Source organism: Eptesicus fuscus, chromosome 13, assembly GCF_027574615.1.
Source record: "Eptesicus fuscus isolate TK198812 chromosome 13, DD_ASM_mEF_20220401, whole genome shotgun sequence".
Classification (NCBI taxonomy): domain Eukaryota; kingdom Metazoa; phylum Chordata; class Mammalia; order Chiroptera; family Vespertilionidae; genus Eptesicus; species Eptesicus fuscus.
The window spans coordinates 45677478-45696054 of record NC_072485.1 but is presented as its reverse complement, the minus strand read 5'-3'; the positions used below and the strand labels follow the sequence as shown (position 1 = coordinate 45696054).

At 41.2% G+C, this 18577-nt stretch overlaps 1 protein-coding gene across 6 annotated transcripts in view; it reads right to left on the bottom strand.

Annotated features, from left to right (window-relative positions):
- RBMXL2 (RBMX like 2) overlaps positions 1 to 18577 on the bottom strand; it is a 136417-nt gene that overhangs the window by 59390 nt on the left and 58450 nt on the right. Inside the window, exon 3 of one of the 6 annotated variants that reach the window (XM_054725527.1) lies at positions 7780 to 7867. The exons of 3 other annotated variants lie outside the window; for them this stretch is intronic. The gene's annotated coding sequence lies outside the window, so the exon portion shown is untranslated. Of the gene's footprint in view, positions 1 to 7779; positions 7909 to 11566; positions 12041 to 18577 lie in introns of those variants that run through there. 2 more of the 6 variants (XM_054725526.1, XM_054725525.1) reach the window with 2 other exon arrangements.

Sequence of the window (18577 nt, the reverse complement as noted above, 5' to 3'; positions counted from 1 at the left end):
CCATTCAGCTACCCTATGTCTTTTGATTGGTGCATTTAATCCATTTACGTTTAATGTTATTATTGATAAGTACCTGTTTGTTGACATATTTTTCCTTAGTGTTTATGTTTCTTCTTGCCTTTCTCTATCTTCTTTTTACAGCAGCCCCTTTAGCATTTCTTTCATTGCCGGCTTGGTAGTGATGAACTCTCTTAGCCCTTTTTTGTCTGTGAAGCTTCTGATTCCACCTTCAATTCTGAACGATAGCCTTGCTGGATATAGTATTCTTGGATTCAGTCCCTTGTTTTGCATCACTTTGTATATTTCAGTCCATTCCTTTCTGGCCTGGTGTGTTTCTGTTGAGAAATCAGTTGATATTCTGATAGGAGATCCCTTGTAGGTAACTTTCTGTCTCTCTCTTGCAGCCTTTAAGATTCTTGCTTTGTCGTTGGTGTTCGTCAATGTAATTATGATGTGTCTTGATGTCGGTCTTTTGGGGTTCAACTTGTTTGGGACTCTGAATGCTTCTTGGACTTGGATAGTTTTTTTCTTGTCAATATCAGGGAAATTTTCTGTCATTATTTCTTCCAACAGGTTTTCTAGTCCTTGCTTCTCTTCCTCTCCTTCTTTTATCCCCATTATTCGAATATTGTTTCGTTTTCTGTCGTCCCAAAGCTCCCTTAGGCTCTCCTCTTGCTTTTTAAGTCTTCTTTCCAGTTGCTGCTGAGTTTGTGTGTTTTTTCCTACCTTGTCCTCTAATTCGCTGATGCGGTCCTCAGCCTCTTCTACTCTACTCTTTAAGCCTTCCATTGTGTTCTTTATTGCAGCTATGTCGTTCTTCATCTCCTCTTGGTTTCTTTTCATGTTGGTGACGTTTTCATTCAGCTCCTTATAGTTCTCATTGAGTTGTGTGTATTTGTCATCCATCCGTTTAAACATCCTTATAACGAATACTCTGAATTCTTTTTCTGTTAAGCTGCTAGCCTCAAGTTCATTTAACTCCCTTTCTGGTGATTCTTCCTGTTCCTTCCTTTGAGAATTTCCTTTCTGTCTCCCCATGTTTTCCTGTAATGTTTTGATTGTAGTTTCAATTGCTTTGCTACCCAGGTTCTTTTGGTGATGGTGCTACTGATGTAATCTCTCAGTTCTCCTGGGCTTGGTAATCTAGTGTAGTTCCCTACTTGAACTATTTGGGTTCTCTTGATGTAGGCCTGCGAGTTTGAGAGGCACAACTGCAGTGTCTAGAGGTCAGCAGTCGTGGAGGGTAGTATTCCAATTTTTCTGTCTTGCACCCTAAGTTGAAATTACGCTTGCCCAGTGGGGACTCACAGTGGCTCCAAGGAACCGTCTGTCGGGGTGATGTGGTTCGGGGGGCCTGCACTCTGGAAAGGCGTGACTGTGTTGCCCAGAGTTCTGTAGTTGTGGGGTGGGCAGACTCAGTTTTTATTTTTTTATATTTTATTGATTTTTTACAGAGAGGAAGAGAGAGGGATAGAGAGTTAGAGACATCGATGAGAGAGAAACATCGATCAGCTGCCCGCAACCAAGGTACATGCCCTTGACCAGAATCGAACCTGGGACCCTTGAGTCTGCAGGCCGACGCTCTATCCACTGAGCCAAACTGGTTTCGGCCAGACTCAGTTTTTAATGCTGTACCTGTAGGATAGATGCTTACTCCCAGTGGCAGCTCAGAGGAGCACCCTTGGTAAGTTTGCCAGCGAGGCACACTGAAGCACTCTGAGGAGCTCTGGTAGTATAACTGCTTAATAGCTACTAAAGGTTTTTCATTTGTGCGGTACCTATGGCCTCAGGGAGTATTCAAATCCTATAGTGTTAATCAGAGTGGTATCTGGGTGTGGCTATAATGGTTGCCTGGAGACTGGAGGGAGGGGTTATCTCTTAGGAGAAAATGGCGACCGGGGATCCGATGTGACTCAGCCCCAGACACGCTTCCACCTCTGCCCACTCTCCCCAGGTTCCACCACTCCTCCCCTTCTCTTGCACCTCAGCACGGGTAGGTGTCTGTATCCGAAAGGTCCTACGAACTAGGTTCAGTGGAGAAAGACGCAGGCCCCGGCGCGAAGCGGGACCGTGTCTTTGCAATCTCCTCTCTTGCCGGCACTGCGCGGTCGGGCAGTTAGCTCTTCAGGGCTGCCTCTGAGCTCAGATCTCAAATCAGACTCCAAGGTCTAAAATCTACTACCTCCCGCAGTCCCGTGGACCCTTTTTCTCAAGTTCAGACACTTTGCCTGTCCTCAGGGACGCGGCTTGGCGCCGTGTAGTTTTCCCCTGACCTTCTGGGTTTAGAGATCCGGCAGATTCTAATGCCCAGAACCTTGTTTTACCTTTTTCCAGATCTCTGCCCTTCCCAGCTGCAAACTGTCTCACCAGCCGCTTCTCCTTCCTTTTTTTAAGTCTTGATTAATGGTTTATCATTCAATATTATTCTTTTATCTTCTGCCAGGTATTTTTACTGAGAAGTCAGCTATTAAGATAATCATTATGGCCTTGTATACAATCTATATTCCCCCCCTAACAGCATTAAAAATTTTCTATCATTCTTGTTGCTATGCAGATTCACTATGAATCCTTTTAGGTTCTAGGAGTGCACTTTCAGTCTAAGGACTCATATATTTACTTGATTCTGAAAATTTCAATTTTTTATCTCCTCCGATACTTATCTTTCCTCTATTAGATCCATTTGGACTCCGATCAAATAAATATCCTTCCTGCCTCTTCACTGCCATTTCACAATGTACATATCATAGTTACACTTTTCATTGTGTCCATTGTCCCAAACCAGTCATGTTGACCCCACATAGCCACAGAGTGTGGAGAATGTGGAGAGCAGGTAAGATTTGGGGAGAGCATCCATGCCCCTGCCATGGCTCCAATGGATGTCTGTATCTGACCATTTGGCCCCCCGCTTTTCAACATTATCATGTCAGCCTTGTCTTTTTAGACTACCTGCTATGCCCATTCTGCCCTGGGCCTAAGCCCAGTGGGTCCTTCATAGAGCAGAGCCCTGCGTGGATTAATTGGCTGCACTGGCTCCATTTTGCTACTCACACTTGCCCTGGCCTACTTTCTAGGTGGCCTCTCTCCTCCTTGTTGTTTGAAATCGTCAATACTCTAATGCCTTCAGTGTCCAGAGATGGCTTTAGCACTTATCCCAACAACCCAGAGTCCCACTTTGACAAATGGGGCTTTGGCTGATTCAAAACACAGTTTTCCAAAAAGGGTATATCAAGTAAGCCCTTGCAGCCATGTCTACAGCCTCCAACCCATATGGTGGCCTCAGTGAAAAGAGCACTGGGTTTAAATTCAGAAGTTTTCATCCTGGCTTTGAATGTAACAATCACCATAATAAGCAATTATTATAATAATATCTGTCATTTAGTACTTGCCTGAAATGTGATTATTTCTCTTCTAAGCACATTACACACATTCCTCACAAAGATTTTACAAAGCAGTGTTATTTTTCCTATTTAACAGGTAGGGCTTAGGGAACTATAAAACAGATTCTATGGTGAAAACAGAATCTTCCTCTCCTCTTCCAGGGAAATAGTTCTCAAAGTTGTGTAGGGATCTGGGTCAAAGCTATTTTCATAATGATACTAAGATTTTATTGTTCTTTTTCCTCTAATTCTCTCAAGAGTGTAGCGTACAGCAGATTGGATTCAGAAGCCGAGTAAGAATCCAGCTCTCTTTATTCAGCCAAACCTTAGAATTATAAAAAGGTATGACCATGTTACTCTTCTATTTTTAAAAATTCTGTAAAATGTGGTTATTTGTATATATCAACATATTGTTTATGTTAACATGTAATTGGTTTATTGTTATAATTTAAAATAAAATAATACTTTTTAAGGTCTCTGTTTTTACTTTTGATGTGGTAAATGTCTACAGATATAACTCACAAAAACAAAGCTCCTTGTAGTCCTGCATAATTTTTAACAATACAGAGGACACCTAAGACAAAAATCAAATTGAAAACCACTACCCTAGAGTAAGCCTACTCTCAAGCAATAAACGTATTTGTGATAGCTTAGGTATCTCCCTTTTTTTCACTAGGTGTATAAAAGTAAAAGCCTATTTACACACATAGACAAAAAATGTATCTTTTCCATCACAAATGGAAATATACAGCTGACTTTAAATGGTTATTTTACATTTCTTGTTATATATGTTTGGTGTGTTTCATATGAATTCTTCAAGAAGCTCAGACTCTATGACAGGCAGACATGTCAGAATCAGAGAGGAGAAGTGGGGCAAACAGTATAGAGATTGCTCAAAAAACTAAAAATAGAAATGCCATAAGACCCAGAAATTCCACACCTGGGGATTTATCCAAAGAAAATGAAAATACTAATTCAAAAAGATATGTGCACCCTTTTTTTCATTGCAGCATTTTTTACAAAAGCCAAGATATGGAAGCAACCTAGGTGTCCATCGATAAATGAATGGATAAAGAAGATGTGGTACCTATATGATGGAATATTACACAGCCATAAAAAAGAATGAAATCTTGCCATTTGCAACAACATGGATGGATCTACAGGGTATTATACTCATTTAGTCTTAGGCAATTCATTTTGGGGAGAGAGATAAATTTAGCTGGTGTTGGATACAAATCACTGGTTTTTCTAATTATTATCCAGCTATCAGGGAAATCATTTAATAGTCTTTTCAGTTCTTTTGTGATACTGATTGTTTCATTATACAGTTTTGAAGGTTCTATTTTGTTCCAATGATCTCTTATATTCTACTAAAGGCCCAGTGCACGGATTCATGCACTGGTGGGGTCCCTCAGCCTGGCCTGTGCCCTCTCGCAATCCAGTACCCCTCGGGAAATGTCGGACTGCCAGTTTCAGCCCGATCTGGCCTGTGGGGATCAGGCCAAAACTGGCAATCCGACTCTCCCAAGGGATGCAGTAGTATGCGAAGCAGCAGATGGCTGGGGAGGAGGCCGAGCCTAGGCCGGGCGCTGCACCACTCCTGCTCATCTTGGCCCTGCTGCGCCTGCCACCACTGCCACTTGGTAAGCTTGCTGAGCGGCGCTCCAGCTGTGGGAGTGCACTGACCGGACGACTAGGCTTTTATATATATAAATGGTAGAATTAGAATCAGAAACCGAATATTTAAACATCTACTGTGTTCTAATACTTGATAGAAGAGGCCCTTTCCCTGCTCTTTCGTAAACTCCATGATTGTGTAACCTGTTCATTTTCCATATAAAGTTTAGAAGCATGCTTCTTTTCTAAGATAAAATCTTATTGAAATCTCAATCTAAATTATTTGTAACTTATAAACGAACTGTTGGAAAATAATTATTCAATTAGTTTGGCATTTCTAACACTGGTGGATGTAGACATCGGACCACATATAAAAGAGGATTTGAATCAGTATTTATGGGAAACTCTTCAGGCTCTGTCTTACTCCCCATGCATGTTCTTACTCCTCCCCGAGTCTATTCTCTTACTTATTTAAATAAGCTTTAATATAGACCTTTGGGGAGAAACCAAGATGGCGGCATAAGGTAAACACCTCCTAATTGTTGCCTACCACAACAATTTTGAAACTACAACTGGAAAACAGAGTGCACACCGTCCAGAACCACCGGAAAGCTGGCAGAGTGGAAAACCTACAACTAGAGAAAAACAGAGAGGGGGACGCTGAGCCTCAGGAGCTGTGGAGGTGTGGAGATCCGTGAGCGCGGAAAGGGCGGGCAGCTGAATACGTGGCAGGCTTGCTTGCAGCACGTGGAGAGGGAGGGCAGCAGACGCTGCATGGCTAGCTTTCTCGTTTGGGAGAAAAACAAAACCTCCCGACTGCACTGAAATCCAGCTGCGGTCGGGGAGAAACTGGGCTGTTTGGCAGCCTGCGAGGCTCGAAAGCTGCCTTCTCTCAGAGGCGCGCAGCCATTGATTAGGGCACGGAGAAACGGGCCCTCTTAGGGCAGAGCAGACGGGAAACCAAAGCTTGTCTGCGCCACCCTGAGACTCCGCCCCATCCAAGCTGAGCACAGAAGCTCTCCCAGCGGAGACACTGCTGATCCTCACAGCCAACTGGCTTGGAGATCAATTCCCACCAGTGATACCAACAATCCCAACCACTCTGAACTCCAGTTTCTGGGGACAGGCGGGGGACCCAGACGCCTACGGGACTCTCGGCCATCGGTCGGAGAGTGAGAGTGACTTTTCTGTCGGTGTGGACGACACCAGATTTCAACCACTCTCATAAGGGACACATTCAAGAGGCAGACTCAGTGAGCACCAAAGCCCTACTGTGTCTCCAGCATAGCAATTCTTCCGTTATAGACACAGCAGGTACTCACAACCAATTGGACCAGAGGTCAATTCCTCCTAGTGTACCAACAGCAATCAGGGCTTTTAACTACACCAAGACTTTCCACTCAGCCCACAAAGGGGAGTACCAAGAGCGACCACCTAGAGTGATTGGGGAAGCTGAGCTACCAGCCCCTATAGGTCACCGACCACACAAAGCCACTCCATCAACACAGGGAGGCAGCCAAAATGTGGAGACATCGAAGTATGTCACAAGTAGGAAAGAGAGATGAAAGCAAACTAATGGACGACACAGTGTTCAGAACCATATTTATAAGATTACTCAAGAATCTTCTAAAAACTGCTGAGAAACTTGAAGAGATCTTCAAGGACCTAAATGAGAATACCAAAAAAAATGGAAAAGGACCAGTCAGAAATTATGCATACACTGTCTGAAATAAAGAATATACAGAGTAGACCACCGCAACTGAAGAGTCAAACCAAAGATCTGGAATATGAGGAGGAAAAAAAACACCCAACCAGAGAGGTGGAAAGAAAGAAGAATCCAAAAGTGTGAGGATAGCGTAAGGAGCCTCCGGGATGGCTTTAAGCGTACCAATATCCGAATTTTTGGGGTGCCAGAAGAGAGCAAGATACTGAAAACCTATTTGAAGAAATAATGACAGAAAACTTCCCCCACCTGGTGAAAGAAATAGACTTACAAGTTCAGGAAGCGCACAGATCCCCAAACAAGAGGAATCCAAAGAGGACCACACCAAGACACATCATAATTAAAATGCCAAGGGCAAAAGACAAAGAGAGAATCTTACAAGCAGCAAGAGAAAAACAGTTAGTTATCTACAAGGGAGCACCCATACGACTGTCAGCTGATTTCTCAGGCCAGATGGGAATGGCAAGAAATATTCAAAGTGATGAATACCAAGAACCTACAACCAAGACTACTCTACCCAGTAAAGTTATTCAGAATTGAAGGGCAGATAAAGAGCTTCACAGATAACAAAAAGCTAAAGGAGTTCATCACCACCAAACCAGTATTATATGAAATGCTGAAAGGTATTCTTTAAAAAGAGGAAAAAGAAGAAAAAAGATAAAAATTATGAACAACAAATACATATCTATCAACAAGTGATTCTAAAAATCAAGTGAATTAAAAATCTGAGGAACAGAATAAACTGGTGAACATAATAGAATCAGAGGCATAGAATGGGAGTGGATTGATAATTCTCAGGGGGAAAGGGGTGTCTGTGTTGGGGGTATGGGAAGAGACTGGACAAAAATCATACACCTATGGATAAGGACAACGGGGGGGAGGGAACCGGGTGATGGGGAGATATGGGGGGAAAAAAAGGAGAAACAATTGTAATAATCTGAACAATAAAGATTTATTAAAAAAATATATATATAGACCTTTGGTCTTGAACTTTTCTTTTTTTACTTCACTCTTTATTATTGGTCACATCCTTTGGACAGTTTCCTTGGCTCCAGCCTCTGTTCCCTGGTTTGTTTTCTTCTATTGCTTTGATTCTATTATTCTAGACCATTTGCTGGGCTTTCCTGTTTTCCTCTTCCAGCTCTAGATCCTAGAATGCCAGCCAGAGTTTGCAGATGTTTATTCTCCCATCTATTTTTAAAAATATATATTTTATTGACTTTTTACAGAAAGGAAGGTAGAGGGATAGAGAGTTAGAAACATCAATGAGAGAAAAATATTGATCAGCTGCCTCTTGCACACCCTCTACTGGGGATTGAGCCTGCAACCAAGGTACATGCCCTCGACTGGAATCGAACCCGGGCCCTTTCAGTCCACGGCCCGATGCTCTATCCACTGAGCCAAACCGGTCAGGGCTATTCTCCCATCTATTAATGTTCCCTGCCATATTTGCTCAAAACTTTTATTTATATTTATGAAGGTGTTATTTTCATTATTAAGCCATGCATTGTTAGTGTGTGTGTGTGTGTGTGTGTGTGTGTGTGTGTGTGTGTGTTATATTGAGGGAGAGCCTTTCCTGTTTAGACTCTCCATTTATTATTAACATACTGGAATATTACTGATTTTTTTTTTTTACTGCAACTGACATGTCTTCTGTATTACAAAATTAAGAATATTAGTTTTTATCAAATCTTGGAAATTTTCTAACTATCCAGTTATTTATCTCACAAATAATAAACTATTGTTTCAATCTTAACAGTATTTATTGCCCTCGTCAATAGAGTAAGAGAACATAGTATCACTGGCCAGACATCATATCCACAAGAGTGAGTTTTGGTGCCATTGATGATGACAAAGCACCTTCTTTGGTGAGGTGGGCCACAGGAGGTACATGCAATCCACACACCTAAGAGACTTGTTGATGCACACGTGTGAAATGCTCACTGCAGACTTTGAAAAACAACAGAAGGAGAATTTACAGAGTGGAAAAAATGTAATGGTAGGTGAGGACCAGGGCTGGAAATACCTAGTTTATTACCAGATCCTGTTTATGACTGTTGATGTGCTCCCAGACCTGTGTGACCAGAGTTATATGAAGTAGACAACATCGACTGTAAAAGTACACAAGAGCTGAAGGATTTCAATGAAAATGAAAAATGAATTATAAAAATCCCTGTAAATAGCAAAGAAGAAGGCAAAGAGAGTTAGTAGCTCAAAAGATAAGTCTCAAATCTCGATCCTAGAAAAATACGGGCAGACTCAGAAACAACTAATAGGCCTACGTGAACTTAGAAAACAATGATAAAGATTAGTGTATTTAGATTTTTAGTGCTTTTTCTTTTCTTTTTTATTAATCCTCACTTGAAGATATTTCTCCATTGTTTTTTAGAGAGAGTGGGAGAGAGAGAAACAGAAACATCGATGTGAGAAAGACACATCAATTGTTTGCCTCCTGCACGCACCCCGACTAGGGCTGGGGAACCTGCAACCAGGGTACGTGCCCTTGACCAGAATCGAACCTGGGATCCTTCAGTCCAATGCTCTATCCTCTGAGCAAAATGGCTAGGGCTAAATCCTTAGTTCTTAATGGCGTTCCTAAGTGAAAATTGAGGCTCACAATAATAGAGATGTAAATGGTGCAACTGTTTCAAAGGGAGCAAGTTTCTTTGGTTACACTTACTAAATAATGAAACTAATTTTTAAACCATCTCCGCTATCCAACAGAGTCTCTCATGTAAATTCAGGAGGAAATACCCTTAGGTGGTCTTGGAAACGAATGAGAAAGTGCTACATTTATATATTTTAAACTGCTAAGTTTAAAACCAACTGAAACCCCTGAGAATATTTTTAAATGTTAGAAAATTGTTTCTACATTTTTATAGGTATTCAAACAGGAGAGTTTTATGGGTGACACGTAACATTTCCAGCAGCAAAATCACATAATGAAAATGTTTCCAAAAAATTCCTTTCAAAATGTTCACTCCATACTTGAATTTATTTCATCAATAAAACATCACAGTTTCCTTGAAAAAGAAATAAAATTAGTTTATTTTTTTCAAACACACTGCTAGGTAATATACCAATGGCACACAGTGAGAAAAAGGTCAGCAAATGTGAAATGCTTAATTTTTTAGAAGAGAAAAACATGTAGTTCAGCTTTGACAAGTATGTTTGACCATTATTTCAATATTTCTTAAGAAATTTCATGTGGAGCTTAAAAGATTTTCAGAATAATTTCTCATTTCATAAATAAGTATTGTAAAGATTCCCCTACTAGTAGGTAAGGAAAATAATCTACTTCACTAGGTTTATGAACTATAAATGCTACTAAAGCAAAAAAAAAAAAAAAAAAAAAAAAGGTGAGACGAGCTCAAGAACCCCTCCACTGTTTTCCTGGGTACAATCTGTGTCACATCTGATGGTCTAGCTGTTGGACAAAGCCCACTGTCAGTCCACATATTACACATTACGTAAGGCAATATTCTAAAGATGGCAGAGTGGGAAAGTGACATCCTGGGTTCTGGATGTCGTTGTTGTGCTGCTGAGTTAAGCAAAGAAAGCTCATCTATCACCAGATTCTTGTCCTGTGAAATGGCCAAACCTACTTTTAAGCCACTTTGCACTGGACGTTCTTTTCCCTGGCAGCCTGGTGCATTCTAATGTGAACACTGCTTCGGGGTCTTGCCCTCACTCTTCTTTCTGATTGGAGTGCTCTTACACCACGGCTCATAGGATTGGCTGATTTCTAATCATTCAGGTCTCTGCTTAAATGCCACTTCCTTCAATTCAAGCTACTGTAGCCTTACTCTGCCTAAGTTACTCTCCATTGTGTTAAGCTACATAATTTTCTTCAAAGAATTTAGTTTCCAAAATGTCCAGATTTGCTTATTTTATAACATTTTCATTTTCAATCTTCCTTATGAGCGGAGACTTCGTCTATCTGTTCGCTGCTGTACCCCAGTACAAAAATCACTTCCCAGCACACAATGACATTCAATATTTGTTGGCTGACTATATCTTGAATTTTATTTCCTGAATCTTCTCCACAGAAAGCCTATGCTCTAACATACTGAGTTTCTAGCAAATCACAGAAGGCAATCTATTTTCTCTTGATACTCTGCCTTTGAATTTTCTGTTCCTTCTACCTATATGTCTATTTCTCCTTCCTCAGTTCTAAAATGTAAAATATCCAGTTTGTGCCAAGTACTGTATTTGTATGAATATGAAGTTTAATAAAACGAAGTTTCTACCACAGTGATTTGTCACTTCACACCACTAGGATGGCTATAATCAAAAGAAAAAAACACACCACAAATGTGGCAAGAATGGGAAAAAATTAGAACCTCATACACTGCTGGTCAAATATAAAAAGATGCATCCATTTTCAAAAACAGAATGGCAGCCCTAACTGGTTTGGCTCAGTGGATAGAGCGTCGGCCTGCGAACTGAAAGGTCCCAGGTTCAATTCTGGTCAAGGGCATGTACCTTGGTTGTGGGCTCATCCCCAGTAGGAGGTGTGCAGGAGGCAGCTGATCGATGTTTCTCTTTCATTGATGTTTCTAGCTCTCTATCCCTCTCCCTTCCTCTCTGTAAAAAATCAATAAAATATATTTAAAAAAAAACAAACAAGAAAACCAGAATGGCAGTTCCATAAACTGTTAAACATAGTTTTCAAATGAGTTAGCAATCCTACTCCCAGGTATAGAGCCAAGAGAACAGAAAACATAGATCCACACAAAAACTTATACTTACATTTTCATAGGAGCATTATTTACTTGTATAGTACCCAAAAAGTGGAAGCAACTCAAATGGCCATAGAATTACGGGGTGATGGCTAAAGGGTGTGGGTTTCTTTTTGGGGTAGGGAAATGGTCTAAAATTAAATTTGGTAGTATATACATATATCTGTGAACACAATAAAAGTCACTGGATTAGATACTTTAAATGGGTGAATTGTATGGTATATGAATTATAACTCAAAAAAGCTGTTAAAAATATATAAATCACCAAAAAATACACAAAAGTAAAAATTTTGTCATCTCTAGAAGTCTTCCAAGATTGAACTCTAGTTTTTCTCCTCAAGGAAGTTTTGGTTTTGTGTCCCTGTTCAGTGTGCCTGCAGGATCCTGCAGTTGCTTCTATCGTAGCTGGAATCTCCTGCTCTTGTAAGTTTTGCTCCTTTATCTCTTCCATCACACAAATATTGAATGTCATCGTGTACCAGGAAGTGCTTTCTCTCTTCCTTGGAAATAGGGATGATGTCTTTCTATTCTGAATCCCAAGAGTTTAGAACGCACATAGTAGCTGCTTTAGTAAATGTTGGCTGAAAGAAAGAATGTGAAGAAATAATTGAGTTAATAACAAAGAAGAAAGGAAGGATTTAGTTTTGTTTCAGAATAGGGGGGGAAAAAATGCAAAACTTTAAACAACAGTATAGTGTGATGGAGCAAATCCAGGGAGAGGGTATGAAAACAAAAGGTCAAGTTCTCCAGAGTGAAGTAGTTCCAAGGGAGCATGGGGGAAGTGAAGGCCTTTCCTAACGTGGAGGTTCCTGATGTAAAGAGAAGGTCACATTTGCTGGACAATAGGGGTCTATATTGTGGTTCTCTCTGAATGACCACTGGATAGAGCTGAGACTTGTCGGCTGAAGCTTTTCTGAGTGTTAGCAGAAGAGTCTGCGGAATGGACAACAAAAAGTCAAGTCCCAAAGATCTCAAAAATGTGGGAGAGTGACAAGGATGGGAAGAGAGGACAATGCAAATAGAATAGATTTTAAAAGACAGAGCAGGTATATTCTTTTTAGTATAGGGAGTATCTTCTTGGAAGTAAGCTAAGTAAGTTAGTTAGCTTATTTTCTTAGAAGTAAGCTAGTGTTACCCAAGTTTCAGAGTTGTTTCAGCAGAATCTGTATGCCACTTCCATAGTTCCCTCTAGGTTTTGTCAAGCCATTGCTGGTCTGCAGTAATGTTTACAATACCCTTTAAAATGTCTAAGGATTCTCACCAATTTCTGTTGATATTTATCTTTATTGCCTTTCCCAATACCTTGATTTTAACATCTAGCATGAAAATCATCCTTGGAAATTTTGTGGCACTACATGCACCCTTCTTGGCATATCTTTTAATAGCCAGAAAGACTCAAACTAGTCCTCAAAAACAATTTAGTAATAGTAGAAAGAAATACCACAGAGCAGCAAACAAACAGATTGGCGGAAGTCATTCCAACTGCAAAGAGCACAGGTTAGCTCACTAGAGCTCACAGGCTAAGGAGCACACAACCATGAGAATGACAAACTAACACTGGTTGAGGGCGTTCTGCATGTCTACTAGGTAAGTATCTTACATGTTTTCATTCTAATCCTCAAAATAATTTTTTGGTGGAATAGTATTCGTATTTTTACAGAGGTTGACATGGAGAGAGTAGTTAACATCAAGACAGTCTGGCTCCCAAACCTACATCCTAGTTACCTTACTATACTACTCTTTGAAATCTCTCTCCTCTACTGGTTGATTGGACATGGAAAATATATACTAATTACATACATACTAATCATTTATATATGTTACTTGTGACATGAAAAGCACTATAGAATTGGCACTCTATGGGGAAATATTAACTGAGGTATAACTGTATTTTTAAAACAGGCTGGAAATGGCAGTAGAAATTCAGTAGGAATGTCTACGTATTGGTTCCCTGAACATTATTATCTTTGACACCTTTGTGCTTCTGCACAAGTTCTTTTCAATGCCTAGACTGCCTTTTCCGCCCTTAGCTGCCTATTGAGTAATAATTACTACGCATCCTTCAAGATACATAATATTATCACTTCCTCCATGGAAACTTCTCCAACTCTCCTAAGCAGAATTAGTCACACACTTGGCTGGATTCTCAACTGCTTTGTTTATACACCTTTTATACCATCTGTAAATGTTCAGTGCTGGAAGCAGAAACCACACTAAGTACATTAAGCAAAAGGAGATTTAGATGCTTCCAAAATTGTTTGCAAGGCTTCTAGGCTAGTCTTCTGAAATGACTCTCACAGCACTCTCTGACCTTAGTACAAGAGCACACATGTTACCTTTGATCCAGGGATCAGAAGAAGTTGTCAGTAATTCAACTGAAATTGCTTCTTGACAGCTACAAAGTTGGTAAATGGCCTTGGAATGCTGCACAATATCCACAGTCCCTAGGAACTGGCTTGCCAACAGAAGATAACCAAAGGAGCAGGAATTTGCCTTTCCAAATCATGTGTGCATACATCAGATTGGTGGAACCCAATTTATCCAGAACCCTTGCTGAAAGGGAGTCTAGTAAATATAGTTTTTAGCTTTTTAGCCTTTGCAAATAGCAATTCTTACCAGAAATAAGACAACTGAAGCTGAGTAAGACAATTTATATCACTCACTACAGCACTCTGCAGGTTGTATTTTTATGTATCAGCTTTCATTAGTGGCTCATAAGGGGGTAGCAAAAAAGTTCCTTATTTTCTTATTCCAAATGCTTAGCTGAGAAAAGATATCAATAGATATTTGTGGAATAAAGAATAATTCTTTACCATCTCTTATTTGTTTTGCTGTCAAAGGATAATATGTGGCCCTATTGGGCCTATTATTGAACTGATACACTCCATGTATACTGAGAAGCAAGCAGGTGAGCCTGAAAGACCAAGATAGCAATGGGAACTTAATTTATTAAGCCTAACTCAGCTACTTCTTAAATGAGGAGTAAGTGTGATAACTAACCACTTTTTATATTAGAATATGCCCAAATTCCAGATCCACATATTTGGAGATATTCCTATGCTCAGTTTGATCACAAAACTTTGGGATGTGGGGAATAAACTGGATATTAGAAGACTATCCTCTGGGCTTAGGACAAAATAATCTCCGTGTTGCCACTAGGCAGAAGACTTTCACATAGGTTGGTTTTTCACAGAACCGTTAATGTTGTAGTCTTACTAAACATCTTCAATGCTCCCACTTCCACAAAACAAGACTCAACACCCTTACTCTAGCATTTAAGACCCATTACTCTAAGGTTCACACTACCTTTCCAAAACATCCCCCACCCCTTACACTTGCTACCTCTAAGTGCCCCTCGTTCTCCAGATGGGCCACATGCCTGCCTCCTCTATGTTTTGCTCTTGCCATTTTCCTTTCTAGAATGCCCTCTCTTCCTTTCTGTTTTGAATAGAGCCTGATTTTTTCTGAGTTTTAGGTTTTCCCTTATCCTTATAATTTAGTCCTACCTTGCTTCTTCCAAGAAGCTTCTGAGAGACCCAGTTCCTGAATATTCTTCCCTCCTCTCACCTGCTATTTCACTTCCTGTTGCACTTATTATATACTACAGGCCCGGTGCACAAAATTCGTGCACGGGGGAGGGTGTGTCCCTCAGCCCAGCCTGCACCCTCTCCAATCTGGGACCCCTTGAGGGATGTTCAACTGCCCGTTTAGGCCTGATCCCTCTCACAATCTAGGACTGCTGGCCCCCAACTGCTCGCCTGCCTGCCTGCCTGCCTGATTGCCCCTAACCACTTCTGCCTGCCAGCCTGATCACCCCCTAACCACTCCCCTGCCAGCCTGATCGACGCCTAACTGTTCCCCTGCTGGCCCGATTGTCCCTAACTGCCCTCCCCTGCTGGCCTGGTCATCCCAACTGCCCTCCCATGCAGGTCTGGTCCCCCCAACTGCCCTCCTCTGCTGGCCTGGGTCCCCTCCCAACTGTCCTACCCTGCAGGCCTGGATCCCCCCCAACTGTCCTCCCCTGCAGGCCTGCCCCCCCCCAATGCCCTCCCATGCAGGCCTAGTCCCCCCCAACTGCCCTCCTCTGCTGGCCTGGGTCCCCCCCAAACTGCCCTCCCCTGCAGGCCTGGTCCCCCCAAAACTGCCCTCCTCTGCTGGCCTGGTCCTCCCAACTGCTCTCCCCTGCAGGCCTGGTCCCTCCTAACTACCCCACATTGCAGGCCTGTTCCCCCCAACTGCCCTCCTCTGTCGGCCTGGTCACCCTCATCTGCCCTCTCCTGCAGGCCATCTTGTGTTTTGGAGTAATGGTCAATTTGCATATTACTCTTTTATTCGATAGGATGCTTTCAATACGTCTCTTGTTTTTGCCTATGTACCCTATATATCAGTTAGTATCAGCTGCTTCATAGCAGTAACTGGTCTTATATTTCTTTTTGTCCCTGTACTCAGGTCTGATAACTTATGTCTTTGTTAAATGTGAGATAAAGACATAATTATAATAGTTCTTAGGTTTTATTTAATGTGTTTATTTTATAATTACAGCAATATAGTTTTGTTAAACATCTATCATTCCCCCCTCTAACCATTCATTCTGGAACTTTCTATACATAAAATATTAAGGTCAAATATCACCTGTAGGAGATTTCCCCTGTAGAGCCTGTTCCCTAAAGTCTGGGTTTTATTATATTGGCCTGTCAGAGCCCTTATTCCACTGTATCAGTTAGTTTCTGGTGCATAAAAAAATCCCCAAACTTCAGTGGCTTAAAATAACAATCAATTATTTCTCATGATTCAGTGGATCAGCAATTTGGGTAGAGTCTAGCTGAGACAGCTCATTTTTCCTCTACATGGTGGCTGGGTTCACTCCTGTAGATGGCTAGGAAGTTTGGGCCTCTCTCTCTCCACATGGTCCCTCATCCCCAATGAGGCTTGCCTTGACTTGTTCTCATGGATGAAGTTTCCCAGGGGAATGAGAGCTTATGCTGCAAAAACTCCCATGATGTCCCTTCCACTGCGTTCTACTGGAAAGCACATTATAAGATCAGCCAAATTCAAGGGGCAGGGGAACAGACTTCTCCTTTTGAAGAGCGAAGTTACAAAGAATCCATGGACATTTTTATCTCCTGCATCTACTGTATTCCACCTATTTATTGCCTGTTTTTATAATTGGATTGAGAAATCTTCAAATGTCTTGTCTAGATATTTATTTTCATGTGCTGTGTGCCTGGCATAGAGTAAACTGCTCAATACGGGGTTGATAAACATTAGATGGCATGTCAGGCAGTGGTTGGGGTACAAAGATATGTGAGACACAAAACAGCCCCTGCTCCTGAGGATTTTCCTTCTGGTAGAACAGGAAACATGATGAGGCAAGATTAAAAGAGCTTTTTTGAACAATAGAAATTGTACTCTTTCAACAGGAACTACAAGAGTAATTTCCTGGACTGGGGCACACAGGTCAGAAAAAGCAAGCACCCTTATACCTGGTGTTTGGTAAACTAAGACCTGCACAATGTTTGGGGGATAAGATTTGGATTCTCAAGTAATAGTTGAGTATAATTAGTAGATGGACACTTGAGAAATGGCCCAAAACTATATATTCAAAGAAGTTAGTGGCTCCCACTCTGCCTGGAGCAGGAGCTGGTGCCAGGCACAGTGCGAGGCTGAGAGGGCACCTTGGAATAAGGATGCTTGGATTTTATCTTGTTGGTGATGGCATCTTAGAACAGAAGAACATTAGAATAGATACTGTGTTTAGGGAGCACATGTAAAATGAACAAAAGAAGGAGAGACAGGAAGTAGAAAGAAGCAAGTATGATAAGGGCCTAAATCTCATGTTGGCAGCAATTACGTACAAGAGCAAGCCAAGAGATGAATGGTTATTGAGCCCCTACTGTTTTTTAATATGCATTATTTCATCTGGTCCTTCAGTAACCCTGCAATGTAGATGTCAACTCCACCGTCTTACAGATGCGGACAGTAAGGTTCAGATAATTTAGGTAACTGGCCTAAGATCATGTACATGCTAATGGAAGAGCTGGTTCTTTTCACTCTGAGTTGAAGGTTGTATTCTGCTCTTTTCAGGACACAAAAATATTTTATTATCAAACATTTTTTAAATATTTGATTAAAATACTTTATTATTTTATTTTACCACAAGTTTGTGTAAGTGATGAGCAGGTCTCTAACATATTAAGACGGTGCCCTTCCCTCTCTATCTCTGCCCATACAGTGGAGAAAGGAAAGGGACACTTCAGACACAAAGGGAGTGAAGCGGAGGAGGCAGAAAAGGGGACTGAGCACAAAAGCATTCGGCCACTAAGTCCCAACAGCAGCATTAAACTTTCATTCGATGTATATATAGCACTTCATAAGTGCAAGCCCTGAGCAGGGTGCTGGGAAGAAAAGATGAATCAAACACTGTTCCTATCTTTCAAAATAGTAGAGGAAATTGGCATGTAACAAATAAAGGCAGTAACGCTTGCATTCTGTATACAGTAAGCCAAGAGGCAAATAGGAAGGGATTATTTCTTGCTGAAGCATAGAAGGAAAGCTTCAGAAAGGAGAGAGACCGTGGGCTGCATATTGATAGGCGAGAAGATGGTCAAGTAGCAAAAAGGAGTAAGAAAGCTGTGAGTGTTGTGTAGGGTACAAAGCAGGAAAGATGAATGCAGACTCATTCACTGTAGACAGAAATTGCATGGAAGAGAGGGACCAGATCACGTGGGGGCATGACAGTTTAACTGAAGGCAGCATAAAACAGCAGGTAGGAGGGTCAATTCCAGGGTCATACTGGCAAGCTTCAAATCCCAGTCTGCACTTCCTCCTTTTTTAGCTTTAAACCAGTTGTTCAACTTCATTAAGGCTTTCTTTTCTCATCTGTAAAATGGAAATGATAACAAAACTTTCCGGCTCTCTCTTCCAACTTCTGCCCCAATGGTGGAGTAGACAGGTGTCAAAGAGAAATCAATATACAGGCTTTCATTTGATATATCTGGATACAAATATTTGGCTTGGATTTGAAGTGAAAATGGGCTTCCTAACACTTGCTCTCAAGTCCAGATAATGGGCCCTATACAGGAGGTCAGTTGGAGCTGTTGAAAAGGTAGTTAGCATGA